Consider the following 21,824-nt stretch of genomic DNA (forward strand, 5'->3'; position numbering starts at 1 on the left):
CCCACTAGCAGTGGTGGGGAAACTCATTTTACAATAATTAAAACATTGCAATATGCTTTGAATTTTGTATTATAAATACGAATTTCACAGCAAATTTTGCATGTGCAGTATAGTTTTGTTATGATTTCTACTGGGCACCTTAATTTTGTTTCCTGCATAATTACAAACTGATTTTTATTCTTCCAATAAATTATAAGTTTTGAAGAACAATTTAGTTGACGATTTGTAATGTAATTACAAAATACATTTTTTACTGCTTATTTTTATTTCAATATTTCATTTATTTCTTTTATAAAAAATTTAGATTACAATTTTTTGTGAGTCGTATTGTAATGTAGGCATCACCTTCACATACATAAAAGCAGGGAATACCAATTTGCAAAATATATTGTTCTAAAGGTAAAAACTTCCATTTTTGAATTAGGGCAGGAGCTTCATAGTACTGACATGACTTGTTAGAAAATCTTACAAGCCCACAGAGCTTTAGGTAATCGAGCCCTAAGTTCATAGAACTAAAATGGATTGGTTAAAAAGACTGTACTATATTTTCTACCAATAAATACCTAAACAAACAAATACATAAATAAACCAACACACAATTAAAAGTGACATCACCATGGCCCTTTTTATATATAAATGGTTCATGTAAATATGGCAGTTACTTCGCTAAAAAATTACTACCCTAACTTTGTGACAGTATAATCTTGATTTTATTAAAGATGTAGAGATCAATATTTTTCTTTACTGCTCAAATGTGACTCTTTAAAACAAAACATGTAGCATTACGATGTACATAAAGAAACGTATAGGGCTATATTACAAGTGGAACGCTAAATTATTGCGCTCAAACAAACGGGCAAATAATTAGCCAGCCATTACAAGTGGCTGGTTATTGCTACTGCGACCTCGCGGTCGCAATTAGAATTCCGAAAATTAACCAGAGATTCGATCTCTGGTTATTTTTCTAAAAGTGCCTCAAATGCCCTCAAAATGGAGGGCATTGTAGTTTTTTATTAAAAAAAAATAAATCTAGCATTTTCTTCTAATAAACAAAAATTGCACTAGGCAGTTTTGCTGCTTTAAAGTTGGTGGGTGTAGGGTTTAAAAAAAAATAATAAAAAATTATTATATAAATATATATATATATATATACACATTTTTGTGTTTATATGTGTATATACATATTTTAACACATAAATATATATGTATATATATATGTATATATTCATATAAATATATATTAAAAAATCCTGCACTACTTACCCCCTTCGCTGCGTGTCTGTGACAGCATCAGAACGAGGTTCCCATAGGAGCCTATGGAAGTGCGCTCTCTTTTAATACCAACTTTTAATACCAACGTGCATTATCATGCTCTGGTATTACAAAGTGGAGTGCTAATATCACTTGCATGTGCTCCACTTGTAATCTGGCCTATAACAAACTTAGATCACAGGGTCTTTTACTGATAATAACTGGCTCATCAGAAAACTGTAGTGTCCATAAAATTTCTTAAACCTCCATTTTGTTCTTTGAAGTGATAGTTCTGGAGAGAGAAGAAAAACAGAATAAAATCTACCAAGTAACAAGAGACATAAAGAAAAATGTTAGTCCTAAGAATAACTTGTCCTGATATGGTTTTAGATCCAATATACTTCAGTAATTCTCTAGCTATTCACATATCAAATTTACTAGAAAGAAAGTTTGCTCTTAAAGGGACATTAAACCCACATTTTTTTCTTTCATGATTCAGATGGAGAATACCATTTTAAACAACTTTCTAATTTACTTCTATTATCTAATTTGCTTTATTCTCTTGATATTCTTTCCTGAAAAGCATATCTAGATAGGCTCAGTAGCTTCTGATTGGTGGCTGCACATAGATGCCTCATGTGAGGCTCACCCATGTGCATTGCTATTTCTTTAACAAAAGATATCTAAACAATGAAGCAAATTAGATAATCAAAGTAAATTGGAATGTTGTTTAAAATTATATTTTCTATCTGAATCATGAAAGAAAATCTTTGGGTTTAATGTCCGTTTAAAGAGACTAGTCAGAATTAAACTTTCATGATTCAGATAGGGCATGTAATTTTAAATAGCTTTCCAATATACTTTTATCATTAAATTTGCTTTGTTCTCTTAGTATTCTTTATTGAAAGCTAAACCTAGGTAGGCTCATATACTAATTTCTAAGCCCTTTAAGGACTCTTATCTCAGTGCATTTTGACAGTTTTTTACAGCTATACAGAGCTAGTTCATGTGTGCCATATAGATAACATTTTGCTCACTTCCGTGGAGTTCCCTTGTAGCAGGCACTGATTGGCTAAAATGCAAGTCTGTCAAAAGAACTGAAATAAGGGGGCAGTCTGCAGAGGCTTAGATACAAGGTAATCACAGAGGTAAAATGTGTATTAATATAATAGTGTTGGTTATGCAAAACTAGGGAATGGGTAATGAAGGAATGATCTATCTTTTTAACTAATAAAAATTCTGGAGTAGACTGTCCCTTTAACTTATTCCTTACATCCAATTTCAAAGGCTTGACAATATAATAATCTACAAATTCAGCATGTTAACTAAGATGCCTCAAGGTTAAATAATTGGTTCCATGTAGAATCCAGCAATATATTTTTTACACATCTGCCTTTTTTGTGTTTTTTAGCTATGTGCCCTTATTTTAAAGATATTTCAACTTAGGATTCGTGTAACTATTAACCCCAAAATGCAATTTTAATGGACAGTCAACACCAAAAGTATTATTGTTTAAAAAGATAGATAACGCCTTTACTACCCATTTTTACTTTACCACCAATATTGTTATATTAATATACTTTATAACATTTAAGCCTCTAAATTTCTGCCTGTTTCTAAGCTTCTACAGGCAACCTCTTATCACATGCTTTTTTATTTGCTTTTCACAGCAGGGGAGTGCTATTTCATGTGGGCCATATAGATTACATTGTGCTCACTCCCGTGGGTTATGGATGACAGCACTAATTGGCTAAAATGCAAGTCAATAGATAATAAATAAATAGCCAAGTGATCAGGCTGACTGTCCCTTTAAGTAATCAGAGGGTTTGAGGAATACCAGATGTCCAGGAACCAGAATTGATGTGTATGACTGATACTGACAAGATGCAGGACATGCAGTTCTCAGATTGATGTGCAGTGTTGTTTAAAACTGCAGTAGTGTTTATAACTGGCATGTTTTATGTAATACGTTTTGTGCCTTACTACCTTGAACCAAGGGTGCTTCTCTCTCTTTCTGTTTCTGTCATGTTTTAGGCCATGTAAACATGACCAGTTTACACAGTCTAGGAGCAATAACGATCAGGATTAGGACAATCAGACAGAGATAACAGTTAAAGCTATTTTAAACTTGGGGGGTGGAGTTTGGCCGTGCAGGGACATGGGCGCACAGGGTTGAAGCTACGGAGCCTTTAATCCCCAATGCCTGGTGTAAATACGAGTTAGCGAAATGAGAAAAGACAGGACCACCAAACATCATACCCAGCGTCTAGTGGGCTACTAATTAGAGACGTAAACCACTTGTCTGATACCCTGAGGACAGATTAACTTGCGTCAGCCGCAACGGCCGCACTTCAGTCCGCAGAGACCTAACTCCCATGCAGCAAGGAGAAAGAACCGAAAAGACGCTGCAATCCGACATCTAACAGCGCTAAATTACCGAGATTTGAGTGGAGGTAAATTCTTCAGCAAACTCCAATAAGGAATAAGTCTAGCAATGAAGGCCTTGAAAATAATTCTAACATATAAACAGCCACTACTATGAAAAACGGAGCTAACAAGGACTCCCATATAAAATAACTCTAAGAAAATGCTACAATAAATATATAAAATAACTCTAACAACTAAAATCACCACACGTATATTGCTCTACAAGGGGAACGTAAGAACACTGTATATAACGTTTATTCCTATCACCAGAAGGAATTATTTTTATAAAATGCTATATGATCTACCACATTAATTACACAAGTGCAATTAAACAGTGCACTATGATACTTAAACGGACACTGAACCCAAATTTTTTCTTTCGTGATTCAGATAGAGCATGCAATTTTAAGCAACTTTCTAATTTACTCCTATTATCAATTTTTCTTTGTTCTCTTGCTATCTTTATTTGAAAAATAAGGCATCTAAGCTTTTATTTTGGTTCAGAACTCTGGACAGCAATTTTTTATTGGTGGATCAATTTATCTACCAATCAGCAAGAACAACCCAGGTTGTTCACCAAAAATGGGCCGGCATCTAAACTTACATTCTTGCATTTAAAATAAAGATACCAAGAGAATGAAGACAATTTGATAATAGGAGTAAATTAGAAAGTTGCTTAAAATTTCATGCTCTATATGAATCACGAAAGAAAAAAATTTGGGTTCAGTGTCCCTTTAATAAAAGAGGAAACTATACCAAGCTTGAACATATATCTTAGGATACAAATAAATAAAACTCAGACTACAAGATAACTAAGAATATTTTATCACTTTTAGAGTAGAAGCTACATATTCATTAACAGCTATTTCTACTTTAAAGAGGGATCTTCATATCTATACCGTCTCACAACCGGATTTGATTGGACAGAATATAGAGAAATATCTCATAACCAGTGAACCCATGTGAACTTCTTCTATATCTTAAACACAGCAGTGAGACTGTACCTTATACATCACTTACCTAAGTACTCCCACATCAAAGCCATACCATGGCAACTACTAAAACTACCAAAGCAGATAAAAATGCAAATCCAACACCTTTAACTTCTTTCTTTAGCTCACAAGAACATAATAAATCTGGCTCAATTGACACGACACAATAGAGCCACTCAAAAACACACCAACACCCGCTATCAGACCAAGCAACCATGCCACAGCAATTATCTCTATTACAGGCTAACATAGAGAAATTACCATCCAAAACTGATATAGCGGATCTTAAAGTGTTCATACAAACCGAGATTACGACAGTTTAAAAAATAAATAAATACACTGGGCTTTAGGATAGAAGAGCTAGAAACCAGTCAAGACTCTATTTCTACAATCTGGTTTATCACAACATGCATCCATGATATACTCTCTACAAGAAAAAGTCGAAGACCTTGAAAACAGGGGAAGGAGAAACAACTTGAGAATAAGATGAATCCCTGAGGACATTACAACTGAAAATTTCCACCCCTACCAAATACAACTCTTCAATAACATCACCCAAAGTAACATATATACCGAATCTGCAATAGAACGAGCTCATAGAGCTTTATGATAATGACCTAAACCATCAGCTCCACCAAGAGATGTTATTGTCAGGCTTCTTCACTTCAAAGACAGAGAAACAATATGGAATGCAGCAAGATCCACACATCCCCTTCAGTTCCTAAACAAAGAACTGCAAATTTATCAAGACCTTTGCCCCACAACAATTAAAAAAGAAATCACTAAAATGTATCAGAAAATAAAATATAGATGGGGATTTTCTTTTAGTCTGATTATTCCACACACTGTTAAAATGCTGATCTATAAAGATATCCCTAGACACCATCTCCAGATCCATGGGACTTTCTTTTAACCCACCGTCTACCCCTGTGGATGAAGAGGACACCTCGGTGTCACATTCCAGGAATACCTTATCTACTACCCAAACATTGTCCTGGACCACAGTTTCCCGGAAAACAGAGAAACAAAACAATTCTACACAACAGCAGCGTCCGACCTTAGAGGAAAGACTTTCCACACCGGTCGGTGTACACTATAAAGGTAGATATGTGACTACGATCCACAACTGAAAGAGGAGAAACTCAGGCTGAGGAACTTATGAAGACAAATAAGTACCTTTTTATTTAAATGATTAAGTTCCACAATTCCTTCACCTTAAAGGACAAAACGGATTAATTCTACAGGTTTATACTATTTTCAATATTTCATTACTCTCACTACCCAGACAACAAAGTTATACTCTATGTCTGCTATACCCAAGGGAGTAGATCTCCTGTGCAATAGATATACATATAACCTTGTGTATTTCAGGGAACTTGGACTGTTAGCAACTAGTAAAGACACGGAACAAGGTTACTAAGTAATGTTCTATATAAGTTTGGTATTATTTCAGTGTTCAATTAGTCAAATATGTTTTGTGTTTTTATTTAAATATAACCAAGGCATTGGGGAGGACAGGCAACCCCCCCCCCCCTTTCTCCCACTCTCACACACGGGAGATGGTTTCTTTTAATTTTTTGGTTATTTTTAAGTTCTTTTCTTTGTTTACTGTTTATGTTCAATTGATAGTCCAATATATTAATGTCAGAATGTATGCATACTCAATTCCCTACTCAAAACTACATTATATACCTATAAACTACTTATCTTATTCCCCAATCACAAGATACAATCTCATGTTATTGACACATTATGGCTCCTCAAACGCACACTAACACCAACAGTATTCTCCTAAATGGCATAACTTTTAACTCCAAGGGCCTTAACTCTCCTAGAAAAAGGACAACAGCCATAAACGATTTCAAACGCCAAGCAGGTGATATTATCCTGTTACAGGAGACTCATTTGCTGAAAGGCAAAGAATCCAAGACATTCCTTTATAAATATGGCAAAACATTTTCTGCCGCACACCCAAAAAAAAAATTCAAGGAGTGGGAATCTTGGTTAAAGCAAACATCCCTTTCCAAGAAATGTCAGTAATTAGAGATACAGTAATTAGAGAGGGTAGATACCTTTTGGTCACTGGTCTTTTGTATGGTCGATGATAACTTTAGTTTCACTATATGCACCTTCCATAAAACAACACACATTTCTTAAACGTTATTCTAGAACACCAAAAAGGAACTCTCATCTTGGGAGGAGATCTAAATTTAACTCTAAACCCGATATTAGATTGCTCATCAAACAAAACATCCACGGCCTCAGCATGCATTACTAATACTAACAATATACTCAAACAACTCACTTGCCTAGACATATGGAGAACTATCCATCCTACATCTAAAGATTATACATTCTACTCTTTTTCACATAAAATATACACAAGGATACACTACATCTTCACAGACATTACCAGTATGAGTCTATTTCGATCTGCTTATATATCTCTGATTACTTGGTCAGCATGCAGGAGTAAGTTACACTTTCATATGGCCATCTAAACCACTCAGAGATTTTGTCTGGAGATTGGATGATAACTTGTTAGCTGATCCTAAAACTTCAAATAGATCTCCAAAACTATATCACCAAATTTTTTCAACACAACATACAAACAGACACCTCCCCACACAATAATTGGGAAGCACATAAAAGTGTTATACAAGGACTCTTAATAGCCTATAAAGTCCAACTTAACAAACTAAAAGGAGAAGGAATCACTATCCTTATAATGGAAATATCACAACTAGAGGAATTACATAAATTAGACCCCAAAAATGAAGACACTTTACAACTTCTCCAATCCAAATGTTTTACTTTAGCATCCACTCTCAATAAAGAACACAACCGACAACACCTGTTCCTAAAACAAAAAAACTGCATAAACCTAAATAAACCAGGCAGATCCATGGCACACTATGTTAAGAAAAAATGTAAATCCTCCTATATACTAAGGAGGAAGAAAAAAACACAGCGCATCCGCGATTCACAGTAGCGTTTATTCAAGGGACAATAACATATACAAAGACACACTTACAAGATTGTAGTGAAAAAGAAGCACTTAGACCACTGGCTTGATGGTAACGCCTGTTTGCAGTTATAGAGGCACGCCGACCCGCAGCACCTGGAATCACACTCCTTACTACGGCTTTAAAGTGACAGACTTCTTACTATTAAAAACAGTCCTGCTAATTCTTGTAGGTACTTCACACCCTACGCGTTTCCTCTGCTCACAGGCAGATTTTTTCAAGGGATACACAAACATCGAATGGTTTGACCTACTTCCAGGACTGATTTAAATATTCTCATTTCCTCTAACACAATTAGGGAATGACCACCATCATGCCGTATTCATTCTATTACAATAACATGGAACATAGTGTTTAGGTTAGATGGGCACTCCCTACATAGCTGCAATGTGCAAAGTAAATACATACATAAATTAACACAAATATAAAAAAAAACCTTACAATCGTATTTCAAAATTACAATAAAGGGAAATGCATAACCGTATATGAGTATTTATACACACTCTATTTTATTCAATAACACGTAATGTTTAAAATTCAAGATTTAAAAATTAAAATATAAATATAAAACTAAAAACCACAGTTTATAAACTATTCAATGGAGACCTCTTTCAAAATTACTGGAAAACGAGCCACCCATATATGCCCTGTCATTTCTCTCACCTAAATTTATGTATCTATTCCTAAGTAATCCTTATCTACTTCATATTTAAATAAATAAATGAATAAATACTAATGATGACTTCATATAGCGGGGATAGGGAAAATTAAGTAAAAGTAAGAATATGAAAATGACTAAGGGGGGTTTATTTCATATAGAACAAGGAGGGGGTGGTGTGAGTGCTATCTTGTGAGGTGTGAGCTTAAATCCCTAAATGGTCTATTATAATCTCCAATAATAGACTTGAACAGTGAAATAAAAAAGGGGGGTGTGGGATAAGCGCTCCAGAAGGAGCAAACCTAAAGTAAAACAGTGATTATAATATATTAAATACCAAAATTAATCAAGATGTTGAATATATATGTGAATAAAAATACCAAAAAGTGACAGAAAGTTGTCAGTTTAATAAAAGATAACAAATATAAACAGGTTAATATATAACATATAATAAAATCGGATAAAAGAAACTCATATAAGTCTAAGATGCCGGCATCACGGGATTACAATAATGACTAATAGGAAATTCATAACATATAAAATTAGCGATCGCTATTTTAAAAATAACAGTATACAGAAACTTGATATAGCAATAAATCTGCTGACCTGTAGCAAACCAAATCTTATGGTCACTTGAGGAGAGGTGACTCTGTTATGAATAACAACAAACAACTTATTTATATGTCCGTTATAAGCTATGGAACATGTGATCCGTGGGTGGTGACGTCACGTCATGTGACTAGTATTACTGATCCAATGTTATCCAATGATATCCAATGATATCCAATGATTGATGTGTAGCGTTATATTTGAAAAATATATATACCGGTATATAAAAAAAGGAAAAGAAACAAAAATGTCAATTATTTTCCGTAACAATAAAAAGAATACTTGCAAGTAGTGGATCGCTATCCTCCAATTTCCCCCGTGGGAGGGAAGTAATACAGCTGAAAGGAACAACAATATAGGTGAAATAAAGATGAGTGTCCGTCTTTTTCTTTCCAAACTCCAAATAGATAGAATTTCTTTATAAGGTGCTCTTTATTCAGCAGTCCTTTAGGTGGATAAGGTGCTCTTTGTTCAGCAGTCCTTTAGGTGGATAATGTTGTGGTAACTAAAACCAAAGGTCTCTTGCAAGCACACAGGGATTATTCATATATCTAGCTCAGGTTATGTGTGTGAGCTAGAAATGAACCTGTTGTTTGTGCCGCCGTGGAAACAGGTGAGTTAGAATGAAGCTCTATGGCTATGAAATTGTGAACACCGCACACAGGAATTATTCATATATCTTGCTCAACTAGAAATGTAGAGCTCGAAATGAACCTGTAATGTGCCGAGTGAGAGAGTAAATGAGATTCTGTAAGCAAATCTACGCGTTTCGGCAGAGTTACCTGCCTTTATCAAGATGCTTACAGATTGAGAAAAGAAACCTAATATAGGGAGTTTATGGGCGTATCAATTAGAATATGGGCGTGATAATAATTAACCCTATGTTGAATGGGTCATAGATGAAATATTCAACTTATGTATATACACATAAATGTAAATGTAAATAAATCCATGAGTGGATATGTTGTATAGTGTTTATCAATTATATAGATTGTGATTTATAAAGATACATATTATATAATATATAAAAAATAATAAATGAAAGAAATATAGGAGAAAAAAACACAATATATAAAGGATTATTATATCTCATTAGATATACCTAGATATATATTTTGAATGGCTGGAAGATGAACACTATTAGGTATAATTTTTCACTACATGCTTTTCATATATTCAACATCTTTGATTATAAGGGACAATTTCATAAAAAGGGAAGGGTAGTTATATTGTAACAGTGCACAATGTTAAACAATTCAAAATTAACTGGAATTAGTCAGAAAAACATAAATTGTTTATTACGTTTTTATAAAAGATATAATAGTGATATAGTTTTTTACTGCCATATTTATATTATCGAATTTAAATCGAATGAACTGTTTAGTCCTAGTGGATATATTGTTTTGAATTTAAAAATTAACTCTGCTTCTTTTTTGAGAAGCATCTTTTCCATATTGCCACCTCTATGGTTCATTTTTACTTTTTTTATACTCCAAAATTGAAAACAATTTAGATCCCCGTGGTGGACTTCGGTAAAGTGTTTGTAAAGTATTGTTTTGGTGTTTGTATGTTCTATATTTAAAATGTGGTCTCGCATACGATCCCTTAATAATCTGCTAGTTTGACCAATGTAAAATAAATCACAAGAACATTTTATACAGTAAATTACATTAGAATCACTGCATTTGATAGTATCTTTAATATGAAAAGTGAATGTTTTGTCAGTGGATATGATCTTTTTAATTTTATTACTATATTTGCAGGATTTGCATTTAATACAAGGAAAAAAGCCAAATATTCTCTCCTTGTTTAGATCTCTATCAATGCAGTTGATATTTCTTCCTTTGAATTCACTCGGTGCCAGATAACTCTTTAGATTTTTTGCCTTTTTAAATACAAGGTCAGGATGCTTTTTAACTTTTGTACCTAATATAGGATCTTTTTCAATATAGTGCCAGTGTTTGTTTAAAATGGATCTAATCTCGTTGTGTTGAGCATTATATTCTGTGATAAATGGAATAAAAATTTTACTAGTGGATGTAGTGTTAGTCTCATATACATTTTTATTTTTGTTTCTATTTTTGTTAGTATTATTTTTTAGTAAGCTGGGTCTATCAATTTCTCTAATCGATGACATAGTGTTTTTGATTTTTTCTTGGTTATACCCTTTCTCTGTAAATCTGTTTAATAGGATATTTGATTGTAAGTCGTATGATTCTAAATCTGAACAGTTTTTTCTGATCCTAAGTAACTGACTTTTGGGGATATTTTCCTTCCACTTATTGAGGTGGCAGCTGTTTCGATGAATGAAATTGTTCGAATCAATGGTTTTAAAATATGTTTTAGTTTTAATCATATTATCCACAATTTCCACCTCAATATCCAGAAAATGAAGTGATTTCATACTATGTTCATATGAAAAGGAGAGACCTAAATTATTAGTATTGATGTCTTCCAGAAATATTTCTAGAATTTCATGGTCTCCTCTCCAGACCAGGAAGATATCGTCAATATATCTTTTATAGAGCACAAGGTTCGCTCCCCATTGGCCACTGGACAAAAAAGACTCTTCAAAGAAACCCATAAATAAATTGGCATAACTGGGAGCGAACCTTGTGCCCATTGCCGTCCCCCTGGTCTGGAGGAAGAATTCATTATTGAACATGAAACTGTTGTTCTTGAGAATAAATTCTATGCTATCTAAGATGAATTTGTTTTGTTCATACAATAAGTTTTCATCTTTATCTAAGTAGTGGGCAATAGCTTTTAATCCTAAATGATGATCGATATTTGTATATAAAGAATTAACGTCACATGTTACGATAGTATAATTATTTTTCCATTCGATCTCATTCAATATGTTTAAAAAGTGGGTGGAGTCTTTTAAGTATGACGGTAACTGTATAACGTAATTCTGAAGAAAGTAATCTACATATTGTGAAAGATTTGAAGATATTGAATCAATTCCAGAAATAATAGGACGTCCAGGAGGTTTATTAAGGTGTTTGTGGATTTTTGGTAAAAAATAAAATGTGGGATTTTTTGGATAGTTTATTTGTAAAAAATTAAATTCTGAATCTGTTAAAACTCCTAATGTTTTTGCATTATCTAGTAGAGTATTTAACTTCTTTTTTTGGGAATCAATTGGATTATGTTTAAGTTTAGTATATGTGGTATTGTCGAGCAGAAGTCTATAGGCTTCCTCCAGATAATATTGTACATCCATGATTACAGTACCACCACCCTTATCTGCTTGTTTGATTATGATTTCCTTATTTTCTTGTAATGATTTTAATGTTTTACGTTCTTCAGGTTTCAAATTTTCTTTAATTTTAATATTAATGTCTAATTTATCTAGATCTTCTTTAACTTTATTTTCGAAACTTTTAATGAAATCTCCCTTATCTTGGGTGGGGTAAAAAGTGGATTTTTCTTTCAAATTAGAATGTAGGTAATTACTTGGTTTGTTAATTGTTCTAGTAAGTGGAGTGGATAAGAAATACTTTTTGAGAGTTAATTTGCGGACATATTGATTAACATTTATAAGAGTTTCAAACTTATTCATTTTGCAAGTCGGTGCAAATGTGAGACCCTTTTTTAAAACAGATTCTTCTTCTGCACTTAGTGTATGTTTACTAAGATTGAATATCCCTGTATTTTGGTTAGCATGTGGATTATTTATCTGAGTCTTTTTTGTGGATTTTCTCCCTCTTCGCCCTCTCTTTCTCTTTTCCCTTTTGGTGTTCCCCAAATGGAAATATTTTTTTGATGTCCTGTGTGTTGTGGAGTTGTGCCTAAAAAATGACCATTATTTCTATGTGTCTCATCATTTTCTGACCATTCATGAATGTCTCTTAATGGTTCAAAATTATTGGAGAGGGGGATCCTCCAGTTGTTAGTATTAGTTCTTTCTCTATAATTATAATTTGTGTAGTGTGATGTCTTTGGTTCCATATTGTTACGTCTATAATATTGTGGTCTGGAATATATATCCTCATTGAATCTATTGTCATTGTGTCTATAATTGTGATCGTTATTTCTATATTTGTAACCATGGTATTGGTTTTGTACTCTATAGTCATAGTCATTTCTGTCATTATAGAATCTTCTATTAGAATTTGAGTGTTGAAAATTTCTATTTGTTTGTCTCCTATTTTGGGTATGATCAAAAGATGGTCGATCATTATAGATATAGGGTCTGTTTGGATAATTAGTAGTTCTTATTTTGTTAGAACTATAGGCAGTATGTGTATTATTTTGTTCTTTATTATAAACAGGTTTATTTTCTTTCCCTATTTTGTGTTTGCTGAAAATAGATGTCATAATATTGGTATTAGTTTTTTCAGTTGTAACTGTTGTAGAAGATGAACAGGGGATAATATCATTTTCATCCTCAATGGTAGATATAGGTTTAGAGATATTTTCATTTACATTTATGTTTTTATAATCTTCTATATCTCTATTTAGTTTGTTATTTTTACCTTCTAACAATATCTGTTTAAATTCAGTGATATTTTTCATCATAATTTGTTGTTTAGTTTTGAATTCTTTGTCATTGTTGAATGGTTTCAATTTTTCTTTGAATGCCTCAATTTCGTTTTTTATTTTAATCAATGAGCAATCTCTAGATTTGATTAATACTTTAAGTAGACCTAATGATGCATTTTCCAGAATGCTATACCATTCTGTGGACAATTCCTCACTAAATTCAAAAGTGCAATCTTTTTTTAATCTAAGTCCTCTAGGGACCATTTTAGAATCAATATATTTTTGTGTATATGAGAGTTCTACCGAGTGTTTGATTTCTTTTAGAAGAGTGTCTTCTAAATCCTTACAGGTATTATGTAAGTCAATGGTGTCATGTGATAGTGATTTATGTGATTCAAAATCTTTGATCTGAATTTCTGAGAGAATATTTTCTCTAAATGAAAATAATTCCATTATAAAGGATAATGGTATAGTATTCTTATGTGATAATTTGCGTATATACGTGAGTAGAAAAGCTACTACTAACACCTAGAGATTAGAAATATAGAACAAGGAGGGGGTGGTGTGAGTGCTATCTTGTGAGGTGTGAGCTTAAATCCCTAAATGGTCTATTATAATCTCCAATAATAGACTTGAACAGTGAAATAAAAAAGGGGGGTGTGGGATAAGCGCTCCAGAAGGAGCAAACCTAAAGTAAAACAGTGATTATAATATATTAAATACCAAAATTAATCAAGATGTTGAATATATATGTGAATAAATATACCAAAAAGTGACAGAAAGTTGTCAATTTAATAAAAGATAACAAATATAAACAGGTTAATATATAACATATAATAAAATCGGATAAAAGAAACTCATATAAGTCTAAGATGCCGGCATCACGGGATTACAATAATGACTAATAGGAAATTCATAACATATAAAATTATCGATCGCTATATTAAAAATAACAGTATACAGAAACTTGATATAGCAATAAATCTGCTGACCTGTAGCAAACCAAATCTTATGGTCACTTGAGGAGAGGTGACTCTGTTATGAATAACAACAAACAACTTATTTATATGTCCGTTATAAGCTATGGAACATGTGATCCGTGGGTGGTGACGTCACGTCATGTGACTAGTATTACTGATCCAATGTTATCCAATGATATCCAATGATATCCAATGATTGATGTGTAGCGTTATATTTGAAAAATATATATACCGGTATATAAAAAAAGGAAAAGAAACAAAAATGTCAATTATTTTCCGTAACAATAAAAAGAATACTTGCAAGTAGTGGATCGCTAATCTCCAATTTCCCCCGTGGGAGGGAAGTAATACAGCTGAAAGGAACAACAATATAGGTGAAATAAAGATGAGTGTCCGTCTTTTTCTTTCCAAACTCCAAATAGATAGAATTTCTTTATAAGGTGCTCTTTATTCAGCAGTCCTTTAGGTGGATAAGGTGCTCTTTGTTCAGCAGTCCTTTAGGTGGATAATGTTGTGGTAACTAAAACCAAAGGTCTCTTGCAACACAGGGATTATTCATATATCTAGCTCAGGTTATGTGTGTGAGCTAGAAATGAACCTGTTGTTTGTGCCGCCGTGGAAACAGGTGAGTTAGAATGAAGCTCTATGGCTATGAAATTGTGAACACCGCACACAGGAATTATTCATATATCTTGCTCAACTAGAAATGTAGAGCTCGAAATGAACCTGTAATGTGCCGAGTGAGAGAGTAAATGAGATTCTGTAAGCAAATCTACGCGTTTCGGCAGAGTTACCTGCCTTTATCAAGATGCTTACAGATTGAGAAAAGAAACCTAATATAGGGAGTTTATGGGCGTATCAATTAGAATATGGGCGTGATAATAATTAACCCTATGTTGAATGGGTCATAGATGAAATATTCAACTTATGTATATACACATAAATGTAAATATAAATAAATCCATGAGTGGATATGTTGTATAGTGTTTATCAATTATATAGATTGTGATTTATAAAGATACATATTATATAATATATAAAAAATAATAAATGAAAGAAATATAGGAGAAAAAAACACAATATATAAAGGATTATTATATCTCATTAGATATACCTAGATATATATTTTGAATGGCTGGAAGATGAACACTATTAGGTATAATTTTTCACTACATGCTTTTCATATATTCAACATCTTTGATTATAAGGGACAATTTCATAAAAAGGGAAGGGTAGTTATATTGTAACAGTGCACAATGTTAAACAATTCAAAATTAACTGGAATTAGTCAGAAAAACCTAAATTGTTTATTACGTTTTTATAAAAGATATAATAGTGATATAGTTTTTTATTTCATACACAAATCTTATAAGTTATGCCGTGGAAGTAATTCTTCAATTGATACATATAGCTTCTGTGCAAATGTGGGAAAACCTATGTAGGACGTACGAAAAGAAGCATAAAGAGGAGGTGGTATGAACATGTTGAAAACATAAAATCAGGGTATGATAAACATAGTGTCTCAAGTCATTTTAACAGTTTTCATAATAGAAATTTTAATGATCTTACTATAAGAGTTTTAGAACAGATTAAACCAGGACCTTGTGCAAATAGAAGGCTGTTACTACTTAGGAAATGTGAGACTAAGTGGATCCATCGCTTAGAATGTTTTGAACCAAAAGGTCTCAACATAGATATTGATCTCCAGGCTTTCATGAATTAATGTATCAATTGAAGAATTACTTCCACGGTATAACTTATAACATTTGTGTATCCCTTAGTCATTTTCATATTCTTACTTTTACTTAATTTTCCCTATCCCCACTATATGAAGTCATCATTAGTATTTATTCTTTTTTTTTTTTTTTTTTAAATATAAAGTAGATAGGGATTACTTAGGAATAGATACATAAATTTAGGTGAGAGAAATGACAGGGCATATATGGGTGGCTCGTTTTCCAATAATTTTGAAAGAGGTCTCCATTGAATAGTTTGTACTGTGGTTTTTAGTTTTATATTTTAATTTTTAAATCTTGAATTTAAAATTTTAAACATTACGTGCTATTGAATAAAATAGAGTGTGTATAGAGATACTCATATATGGTTATGCATTTCCCCTTATTGTAATTTTGAAATACGCTTGTAAGGTTTTTTTTTTTTATATTTGTGTTAATTTATGTATGTATTTACTTTGCACATTGCAGCTATGTAGGGAGTGCCCATCTAACCTAAACACTATGTTCCATGTTATTGTAATAGAATGAATATGGTATGATGGTGGTCATTCCCTAATTGTGTTAGAGGAAATGAGAATATTTAAATCAGTCCTGGAAGTAGGTCAAACCATTCGATGTTTGTGTATCCCTTGAAAAAGTCTGCCTGTGAGCAGAGGAAACGCGTAGGGTGTGAAGTACCTACAAGAATTAGCAGGACTGTTTTTAATAGTAAGAAGTCTGTCACTTTAAAGCCGTAGTAAGGAGTGGGATTCCAGGTGCTGCGGGTCGGCGTGTTCGGGATCCCCTCTATAACTGCAAACAGGCGTTACCATAAAGCTAGTGGGCTAAGTGCTTCTTTTTCACTACAATCTTGTAAGTGTGCCTTTGTATATGTTATTGTCCCTTGAATAAAAGTTACTGTGAATCGCGGATGCGCTGTGTTTTTTTCTTCCTCCTTTGTACAGCTTGCCGCCTCGGAACACACACAGCTGGAGCCCCGTGAACAATCAGCTGCTCCGGATCTGATTCAGACAAGTCATACTACATCTAGAGTTCGTTCAAGTTGGCATTTTTCCACCAGGATTTTACGGTCACTTGCAAGACTGTGATAAATCTAAGTGTATTATATAAATATAAAATACACTACACAATTGCCATCTTTTATTCATTTGGTTTATACCGCTACATTTTCTGTTACATGATTGGCATATGAACGTTATTATATGGGACTGAATTAGGCACTCGAAAGTGCCAGAGATATTTTTCAGACACATTTTATTTTTAGAATTGTGTTGTGATATTTAATTTTTTAGGTTTATGCAATACTTATGATTATTATTATTTTATTTTTATTTTGTATTCTTTATTTATGTAATGTGGATTAATTATTCAGTGTTGTGCAGAGGAGGTTAATTCAGACATATACGGTTAACTGGAATTTTTGAAGTATCAGAACATTAGGGAGACTTTAGACGTGTGTATCCTTGATTATTTTTTTTTGTGCTGTTTATTGTAGTTTCAAATTTCATCCTATATACTACACATCAAAGATAGCAAAGGGAATTCTCACCACTCTTCCCATGCCATAGCAGAAGCATTCCAGAAATACTATCACAATCTATACAACTTATCTACCTTAATGTCTGCAGACAGTGATACAGCAACAACCAGAATACAAAACATTAAAAAAAAATATCTTTCCAACCTAAAATTACCAAAACTATCCCTAACCCAAAGAGAGGATTTAGACTCACACTTCTCACTAGAAGAACTCCAGAAAGTGATAAAAGAACCTACCTACTCACAAGGCCCAAGGTCCTGACGGATTTACTTACAAATATTATAAATTATATATAGAACAGCTAGCACCCCATATCCTGACTTATTTCAACAGTATTGATAAATCTCACCCTTTCTCAAAAAACGTCCTAGAAACCCATATCACTGTGATTCTAAAACCGAATAAATCACTTGATTCCACCTCAAATTACCGACCTATATCCCTTCTAAATTCTGATGTTAAAATATTTGCAGAAATGATAGCCTATAGAATAAACAACCTATTACCAGACCTAATTAACTTAGACCAAGTGGGGTTTATGGAGAGAGGGGGTTATCAACGGCACTGCTATACAAGTATTACTTTAATACTCTATATTCCTTAATAACCCCTAATCACTATTTAGTATGTGTGGGAGCTATTCCCATTCAAATTTTATTGACTGGAATAGGTGCTATGTAGTATTCAACATATGAAACTTATAGTAGAGAAAAGCTCTAACTAGACAGACTACATGTTTAGCACTCAAAGGGTTAATATAGGGTACATCAATAAGTAGTAAAAAGACTCTATTATATAAGGCAAATCAGAGTTGCTGATGGTCAAGTGAGCATGCATGCTCTACGTTAAAACATAACTTTTATTCATATCAAAATTAAATATAAAATGCTGGAAAGTTACTTTAAAAACACTCTCAGATGCTGAGAATTATTGAATAGCCTGATCACAATGAGTTAAATATAGTAAAGTAGGTAATATATTGTGCTTATAGGGTACTTGGGTTTGATTGTATCAAATTATTCCATATTGATACAGTCTTATAGCAAAAAGTCTTTACTCAAGTAGTTGTTTATAAATAAAAAGATACTTTATTATATTTATTAATTGCATTATTTGTAAAGCATCTTATATTTATTATTATACACAAAAGTCACTGAATGATGTGGATTTGCAATATATCAGTACAGCTCTAATATTCAGGTTTAATCCAATAATAGCTTGTATGGGTGTTGTGCCCTTTGTATTCGAAGTAAGGTAATAAGTATACAGTGCACCGTGTTGGAGACCAATAGTCACTTAATGTTAATACATGGGGAATTAACCCCTGTTTTAAATATTTGGATATCAGTCTGGTGCTCCAAATTCACTTATTTTCCGTATAGTATTAAAATGCACTGACCCACAAAACAAAGGTTTTCACTCAAGTAGTACAATCTAGTACAAAAATGTAGATTCCCATTGTTATTATGTAATTTTGGCATAAAAGATTGACGATACTTTGTGTGGGATTATGTTGCCGTTGTAACACTTTAGCAAAAAAACATCACTCTGTTTATTATATAGTGTGTTGTATATTCAGCCCAAACTTATTGGTAGTTTCTATGCTTTAACATAGAATAGTCCTGTGTTGTAGTACACATATATTAATTGCAGGCTATTCCAGTTCAGCTGGAGACCGTGGGTTGTATGTAATTTAACAACACCACAGGCTTATTATAAACTCATATGTTTGGCGCATCAATTCTACACTATATATTGGAGCAATGCCCACTGGTTTTAGTAAAGCTCAACACATATACACAAATTGCAGACTATTCCAGTTCAGCTGGAGACTGTGGGTTTGTATGTGATATAAAGCGTTAACAGTACCACAGGCTTATCATAAACTCATGTGTTTGGCGTAACAGTTGTACACAAATATTTGGGAACAATACCCGTTAGTTTTATTGAGAGCTCAACACAGCTGATTAGATCTTTCTCATACGTTGTGAGTGTATTGACACGCTGTGCGTGTGGGTGTGGATAGATTGTAGCTGTTAAATGTATCAGCCCTAACCGTCACTCACTGAAACTTTACAAATGTGGTTTCACTGTTGTTAAACAGAGAGCTATAAACAGTGGTTGCTAGTTATATAGCGATATCGGTTAAAAGTTAGCCCCACTGCCCACTGTTTTAGCTCTAATATCGATGGCATGTAAACCCCACTGTTATGTGGATAGACGGTCGCCGATAAGTATATTAGCTCCTACCCATTACTTAGTAAAGCTATCCACTTATAGTCTACAATCGACGTTGCCCAATGTATAAAGCAAAAAGCTATATAGAGAGATTGCTCATTCCACAGTTATATCAATTGCAAGTGAGCCCCACTCCCAAGTATTTAGCTCAGGTATCGATTAGCAAAGTGAGCCCCACTACTGAATATTAAGCATATATAGTCAAATGCTATCTTGATATAACAGTAACTAAGTGCCTACGATTGCAAGTTAGTAAATAAATGTGATCAGGTCAAATATTACAGCATTCTGAGGCTAATCTAAAAATACAGGAGCTCCAGGACTCCTCACCAATTCCCTAACGTCCCTAACATGTTTCGCCCTAACGGCTTTTTCAAAGGGTGAGCGCGCCGCTCACTCACTGGTTCTTAAAAGTACACTAGTCCCACCTTTCAAATGACGTCATCCTCCAAGCTTCCAATTATAATACCTCCTTTTGGACCGCATTACAATGATTAGTTATCACTATATGCTATATTGCTGTTCGCTTGTCTGTTGTTATGTGCTAAGGAAAATTAAAACCTTGAATGCCTCACAATATTAACTGTCTGCTTTGTGAGAAATATAGATTTAGAAAATTGGTAAGTGTTACAGTGATAGTTTCCATGACACTGTTTCCTCAGAAATCGAATCTATATATATTTTTACGTGTCAAAGGCGATATAATCATTCTATTCAATCTCCTCATTTCTCTAAGGTGTCTCTTTCTAAACTTATAATGTGAGATAACCAGCTTGTTTGTTGCATTATATATTAACAACATTGATTCACCGTGCTATATGTTATATTTTTTATTTTTTAAAGGTTCTAAAGTGAAAGATTAAAATAAACAATATTTTCTACTGTGGAGTCAATTGTGCTTAATATTTTGTATTGTGCTGACTTTCAGCATGTATTAATGTGTGGTGAAAGTGCTTATCAAATTATATGAACTATTTATTTACATGAAATCAAAGGATGAATAATACAAATTAATAAAATATTTTTTTTTATAAAAAATTGATATTAAGTGGTGATATATAATATATAATGCAACACACAAGCTGGTTATCTCACATTATAAGTTTAGAAAGAGACACCTTAGAGTAATGAGGAGATTGAATAGAATGATCATGCGGTCCAAAAGGAGGTATTATAATTGGAAGCTTGGAGGATGACGTCATTTGAAAGGTGGGACTAGTGTACTTTTAAGAACCAGTGAGTGAGCGGCGCGCTCACCCTTTGAAAAAGCCGTTAGGGCGAAACATGCTAGGGACGTTAGGGAATTGGTGAGGAGTCCTGGAGCTCCTGTATTTTTAGATTAGCCTCAGAATGCTGTAATATTTGACCTGATCACATTTATTTACTAACTTGCAATCGTAGGCACTTAGTTACTGTTATATCAAGATAGCATTTGACTATATATGCTTAATATTCAGTAGTGGGGCTCACTTTCCTAATCGATACCTGAGCTAAATACTTGGGAGTGGGGCTCACTTGCAATTGATATAACTGTGGAATGAGCAATCACTCTATATAGCTTTTTGTTTTATACATTGGGCAACGTCGATTGTAGACTATAAGTGGATAGCTTTACTAAGTAATGGGTAGGAGCTAATATACTTATCGGCGACCATCTATCCACATAACAGTGGGGTTTACATGCCATCGATATTAGAGCTAAAACAGTGGGCAGTGGGGCTAACTTTTAACCGATATCGCTATATAACTAGCAACCACTGTTTATAGCTCTCTGTTTAATAACAGTGAAACCACATTTGTAAAGTTTCAGTGAGTGACGGTTAGGGCTGATACATTTAACAGCTACAATCTATCCACACGCACAGCGTGTCAATACACT

This window comes from Bombina bombina, chromosome 2 (genome assembly GCF_027579735.1).
Source record: "Bombina bombina isolate aBomBom1 chromosome 2, aBomBom1.pri, whole genome shotgun sequence".
In the NCBI taxonomy this organism is placed as follows: Eukaryota; Metazoa; Chordata; class Amphibia; order Anura; family Bombinatoridae; genus Bombina; species Bombina bombina.